Raw genomic sequence first — 22,740 nt, forward strand, 5'->3', positions numbered from 1 at the left:
TTTCAAACAAGTTGTTGAAGGTCAATTCCAAGTTGAAAGTTCAAAGTAAATTTTATTATCCTTGGTCATATGTCACCATATACAATCCTGAGATTAATTTTCTTGTGGGCGTACTCAACAAATCTATAGAGTAGTAACCATAAGATGATCAATGAAAGATCAACCAGAGTGCAGAAGACAACAAACTGTGCAAATGCAAATCGGAGCCCCAGGTCTTTGCGGTAGGAATTCTCAGATCGAGCCATCATCGGTATCTCCATCTCTGAGCTTCCTTCCATTGTGAGGCCAGAGATTGGATACTTGCTGACAATTGCACAGCATTCAATTCCATTTGCAACACTGCAGCAAACGAAGTGGGCCATGCCTGCATGCAACAAGACCTAGAGAACTTTCAGGTGTAGCAGCTGATCAATAGCAAGTAATATGTGGCAGATGATCACCATATCCAATGAGAGAGAATCTAACTATTTCACATTCAATGGTACCGCCATCACTGCGTTCCCACCATCAATATTTTGGAGGTCAGTATGGACCAGAAACTTAATTGGGCCAATCGTATAAATATCATGGCCACAATAATAGGTCAAAACTTGGTTATCTTGCAGCAAAGAATCCATTTCTTATCATATAAAGTCATTTTCACTCACTGTGAGGCAAAAGGAATGTGATGGAATACTCTTAACTTGCCTGGATAAGTGTTAATAACTATCAAGGAGCTTGACACCATCCAGGCAAGAAGAGCCACCTTCTTTCCATCAACCATCCTCTACATTCTTCCCTCAACTGCTGATGACAGTGATCGTGGTATCCACCATCCACAAAATGTACTCCAATTACATGCTTAGGCTACTCAAATAGCCCTTCTCAAGTTCAGCTTTATTGTCATCTAACTGCACATATAACCAACCAAACCAAACAACATTCCTCCTGACCATGGTGCACCCACTAAGAAATGTCACACATGGCACACGAGCCAAAGTATTATCATAACCACTACCAACTGTAAATTCCCCTCCAAGCCTTGCACAACCCTGATTTGGAACTATGTCTCTGGTCTTTCAGTGTCACTGGGTCTAAATCTTGAAGCTCTCTCCCTAAACATACCTTCGATTCAACAACACTGGTTCAAGAGGAACCATCTTCTCAGAATCAGAATCAGATTTAATATCACCCGGCTTATGTGAAAGAGTAATAAATTTTGTCCTTGCCTTCGACACTTAGACTATAAAATTGATTTTTTAAATGGCAACGCTGTTGATATCTTTGGACGTCCATTGGATTGGCTATTTCCTGATTGACATGTTCTACAATTTTTCTGAACTAATGAAAGTAAAGATATTCTTACTTATTCTAACACGTGCACAGTGTTCAGCACATTACTATGGCCAATCATGGAAATGGCTTTCTTTCTACAATAATCACCTGTGTTACCTGCATTTCAGCCACCATGAGAAACCAAGGAGGGCATGTGACACTCAGGCCCTTGTTCTCAACGTACGTAGAAATATCCCAAGCTGCAAAATATAATGTTGTGGAGAGAGCCGCTGATTAGGATTTCACCACATGGACTGGTGGGGAGATGCACTTCAGTACTTGTCTGTCTGAATGGAGAACCACCACACTCAAACCCTCCAGCAGCACCACAGCCAGCCAGCCACCTCTCTCTAAACTTCAACCGGTCTCCACCACCCCAGTCTTCCTTCTCCTCTGCCCACCCACAATCCATTAGGTCACAGCAACAAGACAGCAAATTTACGATGGTATTCAAATTTTAATCTATAATGTTTTCTAGACCAAAGATTTTTCATTCCTGATTTGCTACTCAAAAGCATAATATAATAACCTGGAAAGTATATATATTTATGGAGCTATTTGAACAATGCTGTCTTCAGCATCAAATTGCCTTCCTGCATATTACAAACTTCCAAAATGTACAATTAATCACTCAGTACCAAACCAGAGCTGAAACTTAAAATTGCCAAGGTCACATACAGATGTGATTTTCAGAATTTGAAAGAAAAATCAACTGTTTATTAATTCATCCCCAGTGTTAATGTGCACATTGGTATTAACTAACCTGTCATTCATTATTTTTCCAGAATTATTTTTGACACTATGTAGAATCTGTCATTTGTTCTCTACAGTAACTCTTGAAGCTTTACTTTAATTTAAAAGGTAGATAGCCTGTCACAATATATATTACATTGTGTATGATCATTAGTGGCAGAAATGAAACATAGCACTCCAGTCTGCCAGCTATAGAAAATGAACTTATATTTCATCTTAATTTGACCTATTCAAAAATGGAAATGCAAGAGGTTAGAACTTCTTTCTCATTGCGTTAGTGCACGGACAACCATTTCAGTTGCGGCTAAGCCACAGTGGGTTTTACAGCATCGGGGGGGGGGGGGCAACACGTAATGGTTAGCAAAATGCTTTACAGTACCAGTAACCGGGGTTCAATTTCTGCCGCTGCCTGTAAAGAACTTGTACGTTATCCCCGTGACTGCGTGGGTTTCCTCTTAGTGCTCTGGTTTCCTCCTACATTCCAAAGATGTACCAATTGGTCGGATAATTGGTTATTGTAAATTGTCCTGTGATGAGGCTAGGATTAAAATGGTTGATTGCTAGGCGGCATGACTCAAAGAGCCAAAGGGGCTGACTCAGTGCTGTATCCCAATAAGATAAAATAATATCTTGGGCCTTCAATGCTAAATTGGTTTATTACTGTCACATGTACTGAAGTACAGTGAAAAATTATCTTGCATACTGTTCATACAGGCCAATTCATTACAACAGTGCATGGAGGTAGTACAGAGAAAGTATATAGACGATAAGCTGCAAGGTCACAATGAGGTAGATTGTGAGGTTAAGAGTTGAATTTTCATAATAGGGAACCATTCATTAGTCTTATAAAGGCTGGATGGAAACTGTCCTTGAGTCTGCTTTCTGGCTTTTCTATCTTCTGTGGGGGCAGGGAGAGGAGAAGAGAGAATTCCCAGGGTGGGTAGGGGCTTTGATTATGCTGGCTGTGTTACCGAGGCAAAGTGCAGAGTCCATGGAGGGCTGGCAATTTTTCATGATGCACTAAGCTGTACCTACAACTCTCCGCTGTTTCTTGCGGTCAGTTTTAGAGCTGTTGCCATACCAAGCTGTGATGCCTTCAGAATGGCTGCTTTCTATGGTGCCTCAGTAAAAATTGGTAGAGGTGAAAGGGGAAATAACAAATTTCTTTGGCCCACTGAGAACGTAGAGGCACTAGTGAATTTTCTTGGCTATGGTGCAACATGGTTGGACCAGGACAGGTGATATTCATTCCTAGAAACTTGAAGCTCCTTCTCTCTTAACTGAACTGAAGCTGAATCCTCTTGACTTCGGCAACATTGATATGAACAGGAGCAAATGCCCACCCCCCTCCTGAACTCAATGGTTAGCCTTGCTGACATTGTGGGGAAGGTTATTTTCATGACACCACATCACTAAGTCATGTTACTAGAGAAGCAGCATTACATACTTTCCTCTGCACTCTTTAGAATTAAAGCCAATGTTGAATCTCAGTGATTGGAGGGTGGTGGGACAGGGGGGAGAGAGGGGGACGATTTAACACTCAAATAGGGCCTTGAGATGATGAGTCAAAATCAATCACTTGGGTGAGGAGGCATGCTGCAGGCATTATAAGTGGTTTGGGGTGTCATTGGACAATTCAACTGACAGGCCACTGATACCTCACGTTAGAGGCGGAGATGGAACATTGATCAGAGGCTCTGATTGGCCACCTTTCAGAAAGGGTTGGAAGTCTCAGAGTTGGGATAGATGACAATCAAGGTATTGGGAATTGGAGTTGTCAGTGTTTCAAAAAGTCAAAAGACAAGGAAACCAGAGGTCCATGAGCCAGTCCTCATTGGAGGATCAGAGGTGGAGATGGTCAGCAACTTTTAATTCCTTGGAGGTATTGTTTCAGATGCTTGTCCTGGGTCCAGCACGTAAGTGCGATTACTGTAAGAAAGAAAGCACAGCAGTGCCACTACTTCCTTAGGAGTTTGTGAACATTCAGCATAACATCTGAAACTTTGACAAACTCCTGTAGATGTGTAGTGGACAGTATATTGACTGGCATGGAAACACCAATGCCTTCAAATGGAAAATCTTACAAAAATGAAGAACATGGCCCAGGTCCACTAGCGGTAAAGCCCACCCCACCATTGAACACATCTACACAAAACACTATCACAGGAAAGTAGCATCCATCATCAGAACTCCCACCACCCACAGCATGCACTCTTCTTGTTACTGCCATCAGGAAGGAGGTCCAGGAGCCTCACGACTCACACCATCGAGTTCAGGAACAATTATTGCCCCATAGCGATCAGGCTCTTGAACTAAAGAGGATAACTTCAGTCAACTTGACTTGCCTCATCATTGAAATGTTCCCACAAACAATGAACTCATTTTCAAGGAATCTTCATCTCATGTTCATTAATTTGAAGTTTGAACTCAAGTGTAATGGAATGAGTGAGTGCTCGAAGGAAGAGAGTACGGGTTGTGTACAGGTGTAGAGCCCAAGTAGGGTTGTGTAATGGAATTTCCGCTGCAGGGTTCCATTCTGATATAGCAGAAATAAAGCCTAATTGTTTATTAGTGACAATGGTCATGTTTTTAAAGAATGTGGTTTAACTTACACACAAACAATGTCATTTGTTGTGCAGTTGATGCAGAGGCATGATAAGTACCAAGAGCAATGCAAACTGACCCAGCAATGTTCATATTTCACTCTGGGAATAATCCATTCTCAATAGTTCAGCCCTGAAGAAAGCAACGTTGCAAGACCAGAGACTGCAAATCCATTGAAAGTTCTTTCTCATTGTCAATTCAATTTTTGTTTTCTTTCTAACCTTCCCATCATGGCTTGTATTTACTGTCTAATAACATGATAAGGTTGAAATCTATCTTCTAGATGTGTTCATGGATAGGCTTAAGAGGAATCAGTTAAGAGGCTAATGAAATGGAGAACTTTTTCTCAAAAAGGGTTGGAGTATGGTAGTGTGCAAAGGCCTTAGGCACATATATTAAGCTATGGTGCCCAAGACTTTAGCACAGTACTGTTGTAACTTTAGATACTGCATTGTATTGCTGAAAAAAAAAATTCCTGACATATGTGAGTAATTATGATTCTGATATGGGTCTCTGTTGTAGACTGAGAGTGGGTAGGGAGCAGGGAGAGGGGAGACATAGTTGGGAAAAGGGGGAGTGGGGAGGGAATGGGAAGCACCAGAGCAACATTTTGTAATGATCAATAAACAAATGATTGGAAAGAAGTGACTGCTTGATGTCTCTGGGCTGGGTGTGTCTGCACCTGTGCCACCCCTCCCACCTCAGGACTTCTTCTCTGCTATATGTCCCAAACACCACCCAGGGGTTCCACCCTAACTATTCCCAACATCCTTTGTTCTCTCCAGATTTACAAACTCACTCTCTGCTTCATGTTGACAAATACAGTGCTGCGCCTTAGTTATGCATGTGTGCCTAAGACTTACGCACGGTACTGTACAAAGGTTTGATGTTACAGTTGCGTAGACCTCTGGTTTCAGTCTACTTCAGGCACTGTATCTCAGGAAGGATCACTAGGTGTGTGCAACATAGGTTTTTGAGAATGATACTTGGGCAAAAGAAGTAGAACTTTGAAGAGCCATTCCATATACTCCACCAATGCTTTATTGTTTAGATTGTAGATGTTGAGTAGTAATTTCCATGGTCATAGAACAATAGGTTAGATAGACTCAAAATACTTCCTCCAGTTAGAGAGCTAAGATTGGGAGGACATCATTACTTCATTCAAAAAGGTGGTGGAAATGTAGAATTTCTTTCTTTCTCTGAGGTGTTGAAGCTGAATTCGTTGAAAATGTCAAGGCAAGGTTGGTAGATTGTTTTTGTTGTTTTGCAGGGAACATAGAACCAAACAGACAGATGGGGATTAAGGAATGAATCAGCTACACTTAATTGCATTGTAGGACAGACTCAAGAGCAGGATGGTCTAGTGCGGTTTCTATTTTTGCCGATGCAGCCTTAAGCTTTTGACAAAGCTTCAAAATGACTCACTTTATGGCACAATAGGCAACTTAAAAAGGAACAATATTTGTGATTACAAATTTTACTCATCCTGATCATCAGCAATATTTTTATCATTCTTAAAAGTATCAGCTGAACTGAGACTGCTTCATGAGTAAATTTTGTAAAGACTTTGTAGCAGGACAACTGGTGGTATTACACCAAAGCTCAGCTCAACCTCCATAAATTAACATCACCGAGAGCAAGCTCAAGAGCAGCTAGTTTTGTTTTCCAATTTCTAACTCAATGAGGTGAATAGATATATTATCAATAAAGCACACCATTGCCTTTACTTCCTCAGAAGGCTAGGAAAATTTGGCATGCCCCATCGATCCTCGCCAATTTTTCTAGACACTTCACAAGTTTTTATAGCTCGACTAAAGCTTTCCTTGGTTAGCTCTGTCCCAAGCTGAACAGCTTCACTTTATTCAACACTTCTTCATAAATCTCTGCACCCCGCCCAGTGGAATGTGATAACTAGAACTGTGCGTAATGTGCAGGCTGTGGCCTAATTAATGATGTATACTGTTCTGTCATTACCTTTCAACTTAAATATTTGATGCCTCACCTAGTAAGTCATAGGATCTCATAGCCACGTTATTGACCTGCACCTACCTGTGCACATTTATTCCAGGCACTTACTTCACTCATTATTTATGGTGTATTCCCATGTCCTCTTGCGTCTTCCCAAATGTATTCCTTCTGAATTCAATTCCATGAGCCACTTTTCTGCTCAACTTACCAGACAGCTAGATCTTCCTGCATCCTCATGCTTGCTTGCACTCTGTCAGCTGTAAGGATAATGTTTGACAGACAGAGAGACATACTTTATTAACTGTAAACCTTTTCTGTATGCATTATGGTCCTAGTCATTAATATATATATATATATATATATATATATAGTGCATTCTGGTTAATTGAGGTGACTGCTTATTTTGAACAGCTCTTAAAGAACAAAATCTAATCAAGAAAATAGCCAGGATTTCCTTAATTTATTTGGGACACTATGGTGCTTAATTGAGACAGGAGAAATTCAGTCACCTGCACTTCTGTGGCCATTAAACTTACACCATGCTGAGAGCGAACAGTTGTGTGTGCTTGTGTTATATTATCCAATCGGCTGATGGACGCCGATTCAAAAAGCAGTGATTTTGATCATTTTTTAAAAACTTTGATGTTAAATAACTTGAGACCCTTTCCAGGATGCAATGAAAGGATTTGACACTAGCCGAAAAAAATTGCCCTGGAGTGCCATATTCTAGAATTGCACACTTGATACATCAGCAAGATAAACGGTGAGAAGAATGGGCATTACACGAGGGACAACAGGGAACATCCCATCCCATACTTTTTGATAGGATTTGTATCCTTGGATGTTCAGGTCTCAGCTTTGATCTTCTTTCAACCACTACACCATTGTACACAGTGCCATACCTAACAATTTCCAGTTGCTTATCTGTATTGTTTCATATACTGCGCTATAGTCACCATTCATTTTCTCAAATTTGTCTCTATGTTGCCTAAAGTTAAATTCTTATCCCTTTGTAAACTTTCTATTCTGCAGATTTCAGCAACCTCAGAACAATTCGTCCTTTTGCTTTATTCATACTTTTTCAGTCTGTTGAGCCTGCATCGTTACTAGTTATTTTGAAGTCCCATCCACAGCCCTAATTATGTGATTTGCCATGAGCCTGGTCCCAGCATGGTTCAAGTGGAGCCTGTCCCATCTGATGGGATGGCTCTGAGAGCTGGCATAGACAAAGTAGGCCAAGTAGCCTCCAGCTATGTTGTGAGAAATAATGAGATTATGAGAAATAATATTGTCTCCACCCCTGCCCTTCTTTAAACTATGTTTCCATGAGAGCAATTTTTTTTCATCTTTCCATGTTTCTCTAGCTGCCCTGATTCCATTAGCAACTCTTCAAGTTGAACAATCCAGGACATTCAGGCGTGGGCTGATGAATGGCGAGTAAAATTCACATTAAAAATAATCATCAGGTGATGCCCACCATGAGCCAGAATAAATGAAGCCACTTATCTTTGATGTTCTCTTGTACTACCATCACCTGGTGCACTGCCGAGCACAACATCTATTGGACCATCCACACAAATACCACCGCTATGAAAGCTGATTGGAGCATGGGCTACCTGTAACTTACCTCCTGACACCCCAAGTCCTTTCCACTACAAGACTCAGGCCACGAGTATGATTGCCTGGATGAGAAGCTCACCACCATTCAGAACAGAACAGCCTTCTAGACTGGCACCACATCTGTCACCTAAACATTCTGAATCAGAGTCAGCTTTAATAGCACTGGCATATGTTGTGAAATATGTTCTTATGCGGCAGCTGAACATTGCAATACATAATAAAAACTGTTAATTACAGTAAAAAGTGTAAATATATATGTTTTTTTAAAAGTTAAATTAAATAAATAGTGCAAAAAGAGAAAGAAAAGTAGTGAGATAGTGTTCATGGGTTCAATGTCCATTCAGAAGTTGTATGGCAGAAGGAAAGAAGCTGTTCCTGAATCACTGAGCGTGTGCCTTCAGGCTCCTGGTAGCAATGAGAAAAGAACATGTCCCAGGTGATGCGAGTCCTTAAGGATCGATGCCACCTTTCTGAGGCATCACTCCTTGAAGATGTTCTGGCTGCTAGAGAGGCAAGCACACTTTTCAATGCCAGTGCTCTGTGTGGACTATTGACAGAGTAGCCAATGACACCTGTCAAATAAAACCCCGCAAAAAGGACAAGGAAACACCACCATTTGCAGGTATATCATTAAGCATGAGCAGCTTTCATTTTTGGCTCGCTTCTAACCTTTATTTCCCCTGCTTCTCAAACTCTCCTGTTATTTTTTCTGCTTTCTAGTTCTGCTTTCCTCCTGTCTTAAAGTTTTGCCTTGTTTCCCACTCACCTGCCATGCTGTGAGATGGTATCTTGAAGGGCAAAGGTTAGTTTTATTTGTCATACGTACATTGAAACATCAGAACATACCGTGAAATGTCCTGTTTGCATCAATGACCTACAATGTGCTGGGGGACAGGCTGTAAGCATCGCCATGCTTCCAATGCCAAGGTAACATGCCCACAGCTTACTAACCCTTTGGAATGTGGAAGTGAGATGGAGCACCTGGAAGAAATCCACAGAGTCACGGGGAGAATGTACAAACTTTTTACAGACAGTGCCAGGAATTGAACCCAGATCGCTGGCACTGTAAAGCGTGCGCTAACCACTATGCTACTGTGCCAGGGTGCTTCGGGGTGTTATTGTAAATATAGAAAGACAAATTTTTAAGGAAAGAGCAAAACAGGAAGTGTGAATAACTTCAGCTACAAAGCTTGAAGCATTGACGTGCTTTCACAAGTTGTAGGCTCATTTTCAAGGCAAATCTCGTGGTAATGCATTTCTTGTTCAACCTTTGCTTATTTTCTGCTTGCTGTGTCTCAGATAATATGTATGCAAATGGATGATTATTCAATGATACACTCCAGAAGGTTTCACTGAATAACAATAAAAAATAAGCCAAGCTATTTTTTCAGTTCTGGCATCCAGCATGCTGAAATTCTCGAGTTTCCATAAAATAGGCTGGAGATGGTGATGTCAATTTTGCTTATGGTGAACAGAATTTACCTTGCTTTTTACTAATTTAAATTTATGAAAATGATGAGATGCATTTCTTCTGATGTTTTTTCTTCAATCAGCTGCTCTGCTGACTTAGACATTAAGACAAAGGAGCAGAATTAGGCTATTCAGCCCATTGAATTTTCTCCACCATTCGATCATGGCTGATTTATTTTCGCTTTCAACTCCATTTTCCTGTCTTCTTCCTGTAACCTTTGATGCCTTAACTAATTAACAGCCTGTCAACCTCTGCTTTGAACTTGGCCTCTATAGACCTCTATGGCAATGAATTCCACAGATTCACCACTTACTGGCTAAAGAAATTCCTCCTAATCTCCGTTCTAAACTGACGTCCATGTATTCTGAGGCTATGCCCTCCGATTTTAGACTCTCCCACTATCGCAAACATTCTTTCCACGTCTACTCTCTCTAGACCTTTCAATATTCAAAAGGTTTCAATGAGATCCCCCCTCATTATTCTAAATTCTGGTGAGTACAGGCCCAGAGGCATCAAACACTCCTCATACATGTATCATTTTATTCCCAGGATCATTCTAATAAACTTCTTCTGGACAATCTCCAGTGCCAGCAAATCTCTATTTAGGTATGGGGCTCAAAACTTCTCATAATACACCAAAAGCAGAATGACAAATGTTTTTATAAAGCCTCAACATCACATCCTTGTTTTCATATTCTAATCCATTGAAATGCATTTACGTTTCATCTTGTCAAGTTGCATTTGCCTTCCTTACTACTGACTTAACCTGCAAGGAAATTGTACATTAGAACTACTTGTTGCTAAGTTCCTTCTGCTTGTGGTTTTTAGTAGCATCTAAAAGCTATCTTGTGCTACTTGATTTGAATGGCAATTTACTTTTCTTATAAGACTTGGTAACATCAGTTTGAAGTTTTACATTTGGGATATTTCACTCTGTCCACAATTGTCCGTGTAACAATTGTTCAATTGCAAATGAATGCTTCCGAGAGGCACAGTAAAATTCAAGATTCAAAGTACATTTATAATCAAAGCATTATACAACCCTGAGATTTGTCTTCCCATAGTCAGCCACGAAACAAAAAAAAAACCATGAAACACGTTCAAAGAAGACGTCAAGCACTCAACAGGTGAAAAAGAACAGATCACACAAACAGCAAAAGAAGAGAGAAAAGCACACATCATAGCACAGAGTTATTGGAATGTTCAGCTTAGTTCTGTTCAATCTGGCGCTGTGTCATTCATTAACTGCAGGCTGCAGGGTCAGACTGCCCTGATCAAAATTGCACAAAATAGCACCAAAAAGGGAATAACCAGAAACACATTATAACATGAACTGTAGAGTCTAGTCCAATCCACAAACAGCATGGATTGAACCTTTCCCTAAGATCCAAGACTCTGGCAGCATTGAACGAGAGGAAAAGAGAGACAGGTCAAATGTAGGCAGACGACACAACACCTGCTCACCTTCTGCTCTCGTCCTCATTAATTTCAATCTTACTCAACGCTTTAATCTGCAAGATCGGCGTGAAATGGAGTTGGTCACGGGCTCACACCCAGTCTTCTGGCTTCCAGGCCGCACACTCTGCTCGAACTCCCTCGGAGAGAGCAAAGTGGCAGATCGCTCAATTGGCCTGAAAATACGCCATCAAAATGTAAATCACGGGTTCCAATAATAGCAGAATCATATTTGAAAGAAGTAAAAGAAGTAGTTTTGTGAACTATCTGAAGGTCATCATCTTTGGACACATTGTTTATTGGTGCCTTCTTATCCCTACGCCTTGGCAGTTTAATGGTGCCTTACCAACAGATTTTCAAGACTATTGGATGTTGCTCTTTTAATACTCAAGCAGACTTCTATTTCATTTTTTTTACATATTACACAATAATTTAATCGATTTTCCAATGAAGTTAGAGAGTTTAAAGCTTTTGGGAAATACACAAGCATTCTGCACACTGGCTCTGTCTGTAAGTCTGCATGTTCGTAACCACTGTTCCCTCTAAGCTCTGCAGGTGTGTAGCCACGCAGTAACCGAAATGCCCCTACGCACATAGCCTTTGTTGCCGCACAGCTGGAGTTGGACGCAGCCAGAAAAGGTTTACGAAACGTGAAAGATTTTCTTTGTTGTACTGTCTTTCATTACACCCTTTAATTGATAAATACGATCAAAAGTAAGTGATTTTTCAATTTTCATTCCAAATATTCATAGTCACATTACAAAAAGAAAATTAAAATGCTGAGTAGTTTTTAGGCTGTGCAAAAGCTTCCTGCTCAGAGCAAAAGTTGGTCCACGCAGCTGTAAAAACAACTAGAGGGAATGTTGTTCATAACCCTGGTGTTGTAGCCCCCAAATTGGCTCCAGCCACACACATGGTCTACAACCTAGACACCAGCCACCTGCAAACCAGATTTACACTCAGACTCACACTCCACGTTGATTAATCAGCTAGATGCTGCCTCATCAGGATTTCCAAACAATTAGATGCTGGAATACTGGAGTTCCACTGGGAATCACTGTAATTTCCCGTCTCTAATGAAGAATAGAGCTTATAATTTGAGCATCATGTGTGGAAATTGTTACTTAACCACAAATAAGATATTTTAGGCATAATAAACACATTCAGTTGACAACAAAAAGCAGTGGTAAATATTCAAAATCTTAAGTAAATTACTTTACCTAACTGGCACATTGATATACCATGGAAATATTCAAACAGTGATGGATAGCAAAGTGGTATTTATTGCCCAAATACGAGAAAGAAAAAGAGAAAGTAAAGTAAACCATATTCTGTGTAGAGGAGCCAAGTGGCAGATGTTCGGAGATTTACACAGTGTCAATTTGTACCTCCGCATGTGCTGACAACCTCTGCTTTACATAATGACAGCTGATGGGACTGATCCCTGCCTTTTGAACTTTAGGGCATGTAAAAGGCTTTAGGAAAATCCTAGCACACACGATCTCAATGTAACAGACAGCTGCTTTTGAGATGCAATCAGATTCATGCAGTATTTACATGGATTCTTTTCAGGAAAGATGCTTGCATTCAAAGAAAGGACACCTCCTCAAGCCAAAGCCATTACCTCAGTGTTATTAGCACAAAGCAATGGATCATAAGAGTACCAACAACAAAAATACATTACCAAATGTATGCAAAGCAACAGAATGTGTTATTGAGAAGGCAATTCATGAACATTACAACATTCATTAAATAATTTAGTACAAAATGGACAATTTCAGATCCCACTGTTTAATATATTTCACAATTCATTTTTCCTGATGCAAGGTTTTGACCTGAAATTTCGACAATTCCTTTCTTTCCACATATCCTGATTGACACTCCAAGTTCCTCCAGCAGGTTGTTGCAACTTATTTCAGGTCATTTTGATCTTCTGAATGTACTATATATCTAAGATGAAACAGACAAGAGTTGATAAACACTTTGACTGGCATTATATTAGAACCCCCCGTGAGAAGACAATTTATCATTGCGTAGTGCTTAGGAGAAAAAGGTAATAGTGTCTGAGTAAAAACAAAGATATATGTTTGCACTGCAGCAGGACCTTCTGATGAGACCTCCAACAGCTACCTCAATAGACTTTCCAAGAAGAACTACATATTTTTTTACTCACCAGCACTGGTAGGAACACCAGCAAGCAAGGAGGAAGCAAAGTTAATAAATAGAAAAGAACAAAGAGGAAATAATAACAAATGGTAAACATTCAATTATAGGATAGCTGGAGGAAATACAGACAAGCATGATGGAATTTTGTTCTACAAACTGTATGTTTTCAGATAAATTAAACAATTTAAATGAATATATCACATAGCCCTGTGGAATTGAAATTTTAATTTATTATCTAACATACTTAATATTCAGCATTTAATAGTCAAATTAAATCAATTTTTTATATGTTTAATTAAAACATTTTATTCTAAGTACATTATTGACTGATACACACAGGCAGCTTCAAAGATTCATAGGTACTCAAACAAAATTATCTCTGTTTCAGAAATTAGGACACAAATAATTAATAGATGTCACATTGCAAATCTATGATAGGGAGAAATCTGGGATATGTTAATACGGAAAATCTTTCTCTTATTGTAAATGGACACTAGATCATCAGGAATAGCTTTCAGGCTCTTCAAATCAGTGCAGGTGCAGCTTTTATAGTATTGAAGAGGTAATAACAATATTTTCTTGAGAATAGTCTGAGCTGAGTCTCTTTGAGACAGTAATTCACTAAGACAACAGGACAAATTATTTTGTACAATCTTGTTGTATAGCATTGTGAAACATGTCTTAAAACCAACCTGAATAGTAATGACTCATGTTGCCTGGACACTAAAGGGGTTGGGAGCTGATCTCTCTCACAAGATTCGAAGAGTCTTCAGTCTGACAAACCTAGAATTAGGGATTAGCACAATAAAGGATATTTAGTTTTGAGGTGAGAAGAATTTTCCATTTGCAATTTCCATTTGCGAATATTTTCCATAAATTACTTGGAAGTGTGGCTTGTCTGCTCCACATTCAATGTCTCACTACGGATTTAGATGCTCCAGCAGCCACAGAGTTCATAATAGTTGAGCATAATGGCAGCAATTTTTTTTTCTTTCAAAATACCTCTTCCTGTTTATTATATAACCAAAGCCCAGTTCCCACCATTGTCTGTTACATCAAGAGCCTTTGGAAATTTTTCAAGTCACTGGATCAACCTTTGTTATCAAGTCCCTACTGAAATCGGAATAATCTTAGTATTGAAATAAAGATTTTGTTTTGCCGTTGTTTATCAAATATTAATACAAAAGAACGGCAACAGAAAATAATGAACTGTCTTCTTCTCAAACAATGAATATAGTTGGCAAAGCAGTGAGTCGTCAGGACAGAGCAGTCTGGTTCACTGTAGTTCACGATTTGGGCTCTACATCGAAAACTGGATTAGATCAGACGTGAACAATTTTGATTATGCAGTATTTCCGGCTGGTTTAATGTTCCCTCAAGAAATTCAACTCCTGACATTGGAGTGAGATTTTTATTTTCCCTGGAGTTTAATTTGACCAAATATTGTCAACAGAAGTGTAATATGCAAAACTTATATGCAGGAAGATTTTCAGTGATCTGAAAAAAAAGCACAGTTGCAATTTACTGACAAAACAATTCAGTTTTGCTGACCCCCTTTCCCCTTGAAATCTTATTACTTAATGGACAACACTAGTCTTCTTTCTTCATCCTGTCAGAGATATGTAACCCTCACACAGCTGAAGTGGGTGCTTCCCCATTGTGGTCATTGCCTCAGTCACACTCACTTCCCTAGGTTTAGGATTATTTTGGCTAAATTATTTTATAGCCTCTGCTAAATTTCAGTCAGCTGCTGGTTGTTCATAAGAGAAATAATTGATAATCAAGCATTATTTTGCATGCTATCCAAATAGATCATTCCAAACAAATAAAAACATCAAAGTAGTACAACAGAATATACAGTTACAGAATACATAATATAATATCATTTACAAAGGAAGTGCAGTGCAGACAGGCAGATAGTATGCGAGGGCAATCATGAAGTAGTCTGAGAAATCAAGAACTCACCTTTATCATACAAGGTCCATTCAAGAGACTTTTATCAGTGGGATTGAAGCTGTCCTTGGGCCTGATAGTACAAGCACTCAAGCTTCTACATCTTCTTCCCAATGGAAGGATGGAGAATAGAGAATATTTGGAGTGGGTAGGGTCTCTGATTACATTATATTGGCTGCTTAACTGAGACAGCTGGAAGTGAGCCAAAACCCAAGCTCAATGGGGGGAGACCTTTCCTTCATTCCACAGAAGCAGGAATCGGCATATGGAGTGGTTTGCATTGCAGTTATTCTATAAAATGCATGCACTCATGCACATCTAGAGAGCCTTCTACCAGTGAAACCTCAATGTAGCCCTGTAGGAACTTATTGACCTATCTTTACCTTGCCCCTCCCTTTCATGCTCTTCTTCTGCAGCCTTTCCACACCCTATTGACCCTTTTGAGTGCTCTTTCAGCTTTTTAGTCAGTCAGTGACAACACTCCCCAGTAGCTGGAAGAGTGCTGCTTGCCCTATGTCCCTTTAAGAGCTGACTTCGGATATTGCATTTGTATGACTCAATGCAAAACTGGGCACATACTGCTGAAATCAACAATGTCAGTTTCAGTGTGGCATTACTCACCAGAATATGATAACATTATTCTGTGAACACCCCAATTTGATTTACATGAGACTTTCACAAGCAACATTACAGTGACCCCTCTGCTCCTTCCTCTTCATTAAAATGTACTGTAGTAAAGCAAAGCATGTTTGAACCAGTGAAGACTAGGAATGTTCAAAAGTAATGCACAGTACTCTATTATGGCAATTCAAGCATTCATCGCCTAGTAGAAATTGGTTTCCAGTAGGCCTTCTGTAATAGCATTGTGGCAATTCTAGATAAAAAATGTGTTAGATTAATATTTCACTATTATCAGAAAAATTAACATTATAATTTTCCATAGTAACTTTTCATGTCTATCAATATGCCCAGCATTCGTGGACTGATTATGGTTATATATCATAGAAGTTCAATGTTAGGCCAACCATCACCTGTCTTTAGCGAATTACGTCATCTATTGGATGAATATGTTCAACAAGTGAAGTTATTTGTCTTCAAGCCATTCTTTCTTGTGTGTTTGCAGAGAATTGTAAAAAAGAGCTGATCTCATGAGTAATAGCAGAAATGGCAGCAATGTATTTAATGACGTTGGTGACTAAGGTCAAGTCACGAACAAAAATTTGCCTGTTTTACATGAACATTACCTCCCAAGTCTGCACAATAGTGAGCAGGTTTAGGTTTCACTCTGGTGCAATTAAATAAATGACTACATCAGCTACTTCTCTATGTGTGTGTGGGTGGGAAGAAGGACATGGAGCTTCTTTTGCTGCTGTTTTGTTCCCTCTGGAGAACACTAATCATTTACCATATCTTGGCAGCCTTCTTTCTTCAGGAGCCAACATTGACCTTGAAATAAATCACAGAATAGGCTGTGTGTATGGAGTTTTTGCCAGGCTGAGAAAGAGGGCTTTTGAAGATCGGGATATCAAGACCAACAGTGAGCTTCTGGTCTATAAAGCTATTGTCCTCCCCTCCTTGCTATATAGAGTGGAGTCATGGACAGCATACAGCAGACACATAAAACTCATAGAAACCTACCAACAAAGATACCTCTGAAAGGTTCTGAGAGTTAGCTGAAAGAACAGGTATACTAACACCAACATCCTGAAGGAAGTTGACATTAACTCCATAGCCACAATCGTGACTTAACACCAATTGCGATGGGTCAGCCACATCATCCACGCGCCTGACTCCTGTCTCCCTAAACAACTCTTGTTCAGCCAACTCAAGGATGCAAAGCGCACTCCTGGGGGACAGAAAAAGTGGTTGAAGGACAATGTCAAGACCTATCTGAGGAAGTGCCACATCAATGGAATGGATGGGAGAAATTAGCACAGGATAGGAAAGCTGGAGAAGGCCTGTCAATGAGGGGACTGCACATCTCGAAGATTACCTTGAAGAGACTAAACAGCTTCAACGTTAAGAGCGGCTGGGAAAGGCACAACCAACTACATCCACCACCACTTCAATGTCCTACACCTGCCAACACTGCAGTAGGACTTGTGGATCTCTGACCAGCCTCTTCAGTCATCTCAAGACCCACAAGTGACCAGATCAACCACCAGGAGAATCGTGCTTGACCACGAGTGATCGCTAACGATGATGTAGTTTGTGTTGCTTGTCGTATTCTGTGCTGTTCTGCTGAGCTCTGTGGGCATGCCACGTTGCTGCTGGAATGTGCGGCAACTCGAGGGTGGCACCCAATGTACCCATGGGTGTGTTGGTTATTTCCACAAATGACACATTTCACTGTATGTCTCAATGCTCGTGTGACAAATAAACTTGAATCTCGAATCTTCAATCACAGTTTTTAAAAATAATACCATAAAGAAATACTAATCAAGAAATTGGGAAAATAGCTTTAAAACAAATTCATCAGCTTTCAGGTACCACAAACTCATTATCCTCAAAGAAAGGAAGAGAGATTTTCAGTGTATTCAGAAGAGAAATACTTGAGCCAATCTTTCCTTTAATTATTCAGTCACAGATATAGTTGGTAAGGTCACCTAAAGCCTCACCAGAGAGCTGTGGAAGCTACTACACTCAATAAATTCAAAACGGAGATAGACATTTTCCTGGATAAAAATGGCATTGGGGATACGGTGAGCGAGCAGGTAAGTGGACATGAGGCTAGGTTTAGATCAGCCATGTGATCTCCTGGACCAGTTTTCGATAGCCTGGATGGGTCGGAGAGGAATTTTCCAGATTTTTTCTCCTCAATTGACAACTCGTTTTTTTTTCCCCCGGGTGATCACATGGGTTTGGGCGGGATGAATAATAAAATAAAATGGGCAGCATGTTGCCCTGTTGGTTGGCACTGTTGCCTTGTGGGATTCGGTGAAAACTAGAGTTAAGATTGGATCAGCCATGATCTTGTTGAATGGCGGAGCAGGCTTGAGGGGCCGATTGGCCTACTCCTGCTCCTATCTCTTATGTTCTTATGTTCACTATATCTGCCTTCAACTAGATGAAGTTAAGTTTCATGGTGCCACTACCAATGATGTGTATGTTTGCTGAATTTCAATAGCACTAGGAATTATGAGAACTATCAAAGATTCAAAGTACATTTATTATCAAAGTCTATATGCAATATAAACCCTGACGTTCGTTTTCCCACACACAGCCACGAAACAAAGAAAACCACGGAACCCGTTTAAAGAAAAATCATCAAGCCCCCAACTCACAAAAAAAGAACAAATTGCGCCAACAGTAAGACAAAAAGCACAATGAACAAAAAACACCGAATACGAAACATCAGATCAGAAGGATGTCGAAAGAGTCCAGCCATATTCAGCTCAGTTCAATATAGCACCACGCCTCTCACTACAAGCAGCCCACAGTGATAGTCCGTCCTGATCAAAATCGCACAAGGCAGAAACAAAAAAGGATCATCCAGTAACCACTGCTATCAGCACTGGGGAGATTAAAAAAAAGGATGCCTTTGTGTAAAGAAACATATCAATGCCTCATTTGAAATTTGATGAGTTTCCATGAATACACAACAATTTTAACAGTTACAAAGTGTTTAAGTAATCAGAATTCACATAAGGAGAGCCATGGGCCTCAGCACAGAGCTTGGATAAACACAAATTTGAGATGATGTTAGAACATTCAAACTTATGAGAGAATAAAACAAATGATTATGAAGAGGTAAACGATATTCTCCTGCAACTCTTGACAAGTGCATGATCTTTAAATACACTCTGAATATAGCTTGCTCTTTCATTTCCCCATAGAGTACAGTACAATGATATTAGAACAATAAACTGATTGCCAGATGTAAATATGTGACTCGTGCGATTTACAAGTGCTTGTAAACAACAATTAGCTATGGCCAATTCATATATTGCTTTATCAATAATGCAAATGCAATGTTTTTATTTTTGCCTTGTACTTATGCAATCCAAATATTGGATTGGGATACACAAAGAATAATACTGCCCTGTTTCCACAAATGCTCCTAATTTCAGGCACTTAAACTGCTAAAAATGAAGGTTGACAAATTGCAAAAGGCGACCATATCAAAAGGTCACTGACATGTCTACACAACACAATAGCATTAGCATTCTAGCCTGACAAATCCATGGAACCTTTCTGAATGAAAACCATCTGTAACAAGCATTATTGACTAGGTAAAGCAGTCAGATTTTAGGGCAGCAACCATCTGAGCTGCTTACTATAGTCTGTGTCTGACATGACACAATCTGACAGTTACAGTCTTGTGTGGTGTCCATCACTTTGAGCAAATGGTTCCCATGGGCTCAAATAAAAGCTTAATTTTCCCCAAATCCTCTGAATATCTTAAGCCATAACATCTGTTCAAATTCTTTATGTAAAACAAAAGATGCTGTTTACAAACTTTTGTTTAATCAGCGATCCTGAGAGAATTTAAACACCTTGCCTCAATACCATTTTCTACAATTATCCTTTACAATTAACACATTTTCTTCCGTGCCTCGATTTTACTGAATTAATGACAATTCAGCTCAATTTCTTCTACTCCAGTTAACAGAATGGCCAAGTAGGTCAAGAGCTTCTACATAGCCTAAACCATTCTCTTCACTCACTCGGTGATAATTAGTTGTGTGTTTGTGCAGCCATGTGTGTGCATGTGTGTGCGAGAGAGAGTTGCACAGCTGAAACACTATTGTCAGCTGAAATTTGCCTGCTTAGGATTGAACATGAGGCAAGATGTAGGAATATTAACTCATGACAACATGGCACCACTTTCAAGGTTTCCTCCAGAAAATATAATGTAAGATAATTAAATTATCTGTTAAAATTACAGAATACATAAATGGTACATCATATCAGAACTTCACCAATACATAACATTTTGTTACAGCCAGAAAGATTAAATTACCCTCAATTTCGTAAGACCATAAGTGCAGAATTAGGCCGTTTGGCCCATCAAGTCTGCTCCACCATGACTGATCTGTTTTTCTCCCTCCTCAGCCCCACTCCCTGGCCTTCTCCCCATAACCTTTGATGCCATGGCCAATTAAGAATCTATCAATCTCTGCCTTAGTTACATCCAGTGACCTGCCAGTGCTAATAAATTCCATAAATTCATCACCCCCAGCTAAAGAAATTTCTCCACATCTTTGTGTTAAGTGGATGCTTCTCTAATCTGAGGCTGTGCACTTTGAGGCTGTGCCCTCTTGTCCCAGACTGCCCCCACTTTGGAAAACATCCTTTCCAGATCTACCCTGCCTAGGCCTTCAACATTCGAAAGGTTTCAATAGGCTTTCCCCACATCCTTCTAAATTTCAGTGAGTATAGTCCCAAAGCCATCAAGTGTTCCTCAAATGATAAATCTTTTATTCCCAAAATCATCCTCTGAACCCTCTCCAATGCCAGCACATCTTTTCTTAGATAAGGAGCCCAAGACTGTTCACAATACTCAAGGTAAGGCCTCACTAGTGCCTTATAAAGCCTCAGCATCACATCCCTACTCTTATATTCTAGACCTCTTGGAATGACATTTGCAATTTTCCAGTCCTTAGGACCATGTCAGAGTCCAATGATTCTCGAACAGTCATTACTAATGTCTCCACAATCTCTACTGCTACCTCTTTCAGAACTCTGGGGTGCAGTTCATCTGGTCCAGGTGACTTATGTACCTTTAGGTCTTTCAGGCTTTTTGAGAACCTTCTCCCTTGTATTAGTAACTGCACTTACTTCTCTTCTGTCACACCCTTCAATACCTGGTACACTGCTCATGTCTTCCACATTGAAGACCAATTCAAAATACTCCTTGTCCCCTGTTATTATTTCTCTGGTCTTATTTTCTAGTGGTCCTATATCCACTCCCATTCCTCTTTTATTTTTTTATATACTTGTAAAAGCTTTTTCCATTCACCTTGATATTGTTTGCTAGATATCTTTCATAATTCATCTTTTCCCTCCTAATGATTCTTTTAGTTGCTTTCTGTAGGCTTTTAAAAGGTTCCCAATCCTCTGTCTTCCCACTATTTTTTGCTTTGTGTCTGCCCTCTCTTTTGCTTTTACATTAGCTTTGACTTCCCTGTCAGCCACGGTTGTACGAATTTGCCATTTGAGCATTTCTTTGTTTTTTGGATACATCTATCCTGCACCTTATTCATTTTCCCCAGAAAGTCACACCATTGCTGCTCTGCTGTCATCCCTGTCAGCATCTCCTTCCAATTTACTTTGGCCAACTGCTCTCTCATACCACTGTAATTTTCTTTACTGCACTGAAATATTGCTACATCAGACTTTACTTTCTCCCTCTCAAATTTCAAGTTGAACTAATGGTTCCTTTACTTTAATCTCCCTAATCGCCTCCAGTTCATTACATAACACCCATCTAGTATAGCTGATCCCCTAGTAGGCTCAATGACAAACTGCTCTAAAAAGCCATCTCATAGGCATTCAACAAATTCACTCTCTTGAGATCTAGTGTCAACCTGATTTTCCCAATCCACCTGCATGTTAAATCTCCCATGACTATCATAACATTGCCTTTTTGACTCAACTTTTCTATTTCCTGTTGTAACCTGTTTGGAGCAACTGTTTGGAGGCCTATATATATATATAACTGCCATCAGGGTGCTTTTACCCTTGCAGTTTCTTAACTCAACCAACAAGGATTCTACATCTTCCATTGATGTCACATCTTTATAATGATTTGATGCTTTTTTTTTTACCAGCAAAGCCATGCCACCCCCTCTGCCTACCTTCCTATTCCCCTCGAATACCAAGTGTAACCTTGGACATTCAGCTTCCAGCTACAACCTTCCTTCAGCCACGATTCAGTGATGGCCACATCATACCCACCAATCTGTGAAGGTGAAACAAGATCATCCACCTTATTTCTTGTACTCAGTGCATTGAGACTTTGATTAACACTTCACACTTAAGACTTAACACTTTGATTACTGTATTTGCTACCCTTCTTGATTCTGCACCCCTAATGCAATGTTACTCACCCTGTTGGCTGCAATTTTGTCCTATCATCTGCCTGCCCTTCCCAACAGTCTGACTGCACACTATCTTTACTCTTTTACCATCTGTCTTCTCCTGAGACCCTTCTCTTTGGTTCACATTTCGCTGCCAAATTAGCTTAAAACTTCCCAAGCAGCTCTAACAAATCAGCCTATGAGAATATTGGTCCCCCTTGGGTTCAGATGTAAACCGTCCCTTTTGACACACAGTGGATAGGAATCCGAAAGAATCAATGAGTTGGTCAGCTTTTCCCCTCACTGTAAGCATACATCTGAACAACCTGAAATTAATTCCATGCTTATTTTGTCCCCTATCCTTTTATTTTTCAACTTCCAAGTATTTGTGAACATTATCTTTAAATCATGCAT

Source organism: Hemitrygon akajei, chromosome 23 (genome assembly GCF_048418815.1).
Source record: "Hemitrygon akajei chromosome 23, sHemAka1.3, whole genome shotgun sequence".
Taxonomy (NCBI): Eukaryota; Metazoa; Chordata; class Chondrichthyes; order Myliobatiformes; family Dasyatidae; genus Hemitrygon; species Hemitrygon akajei.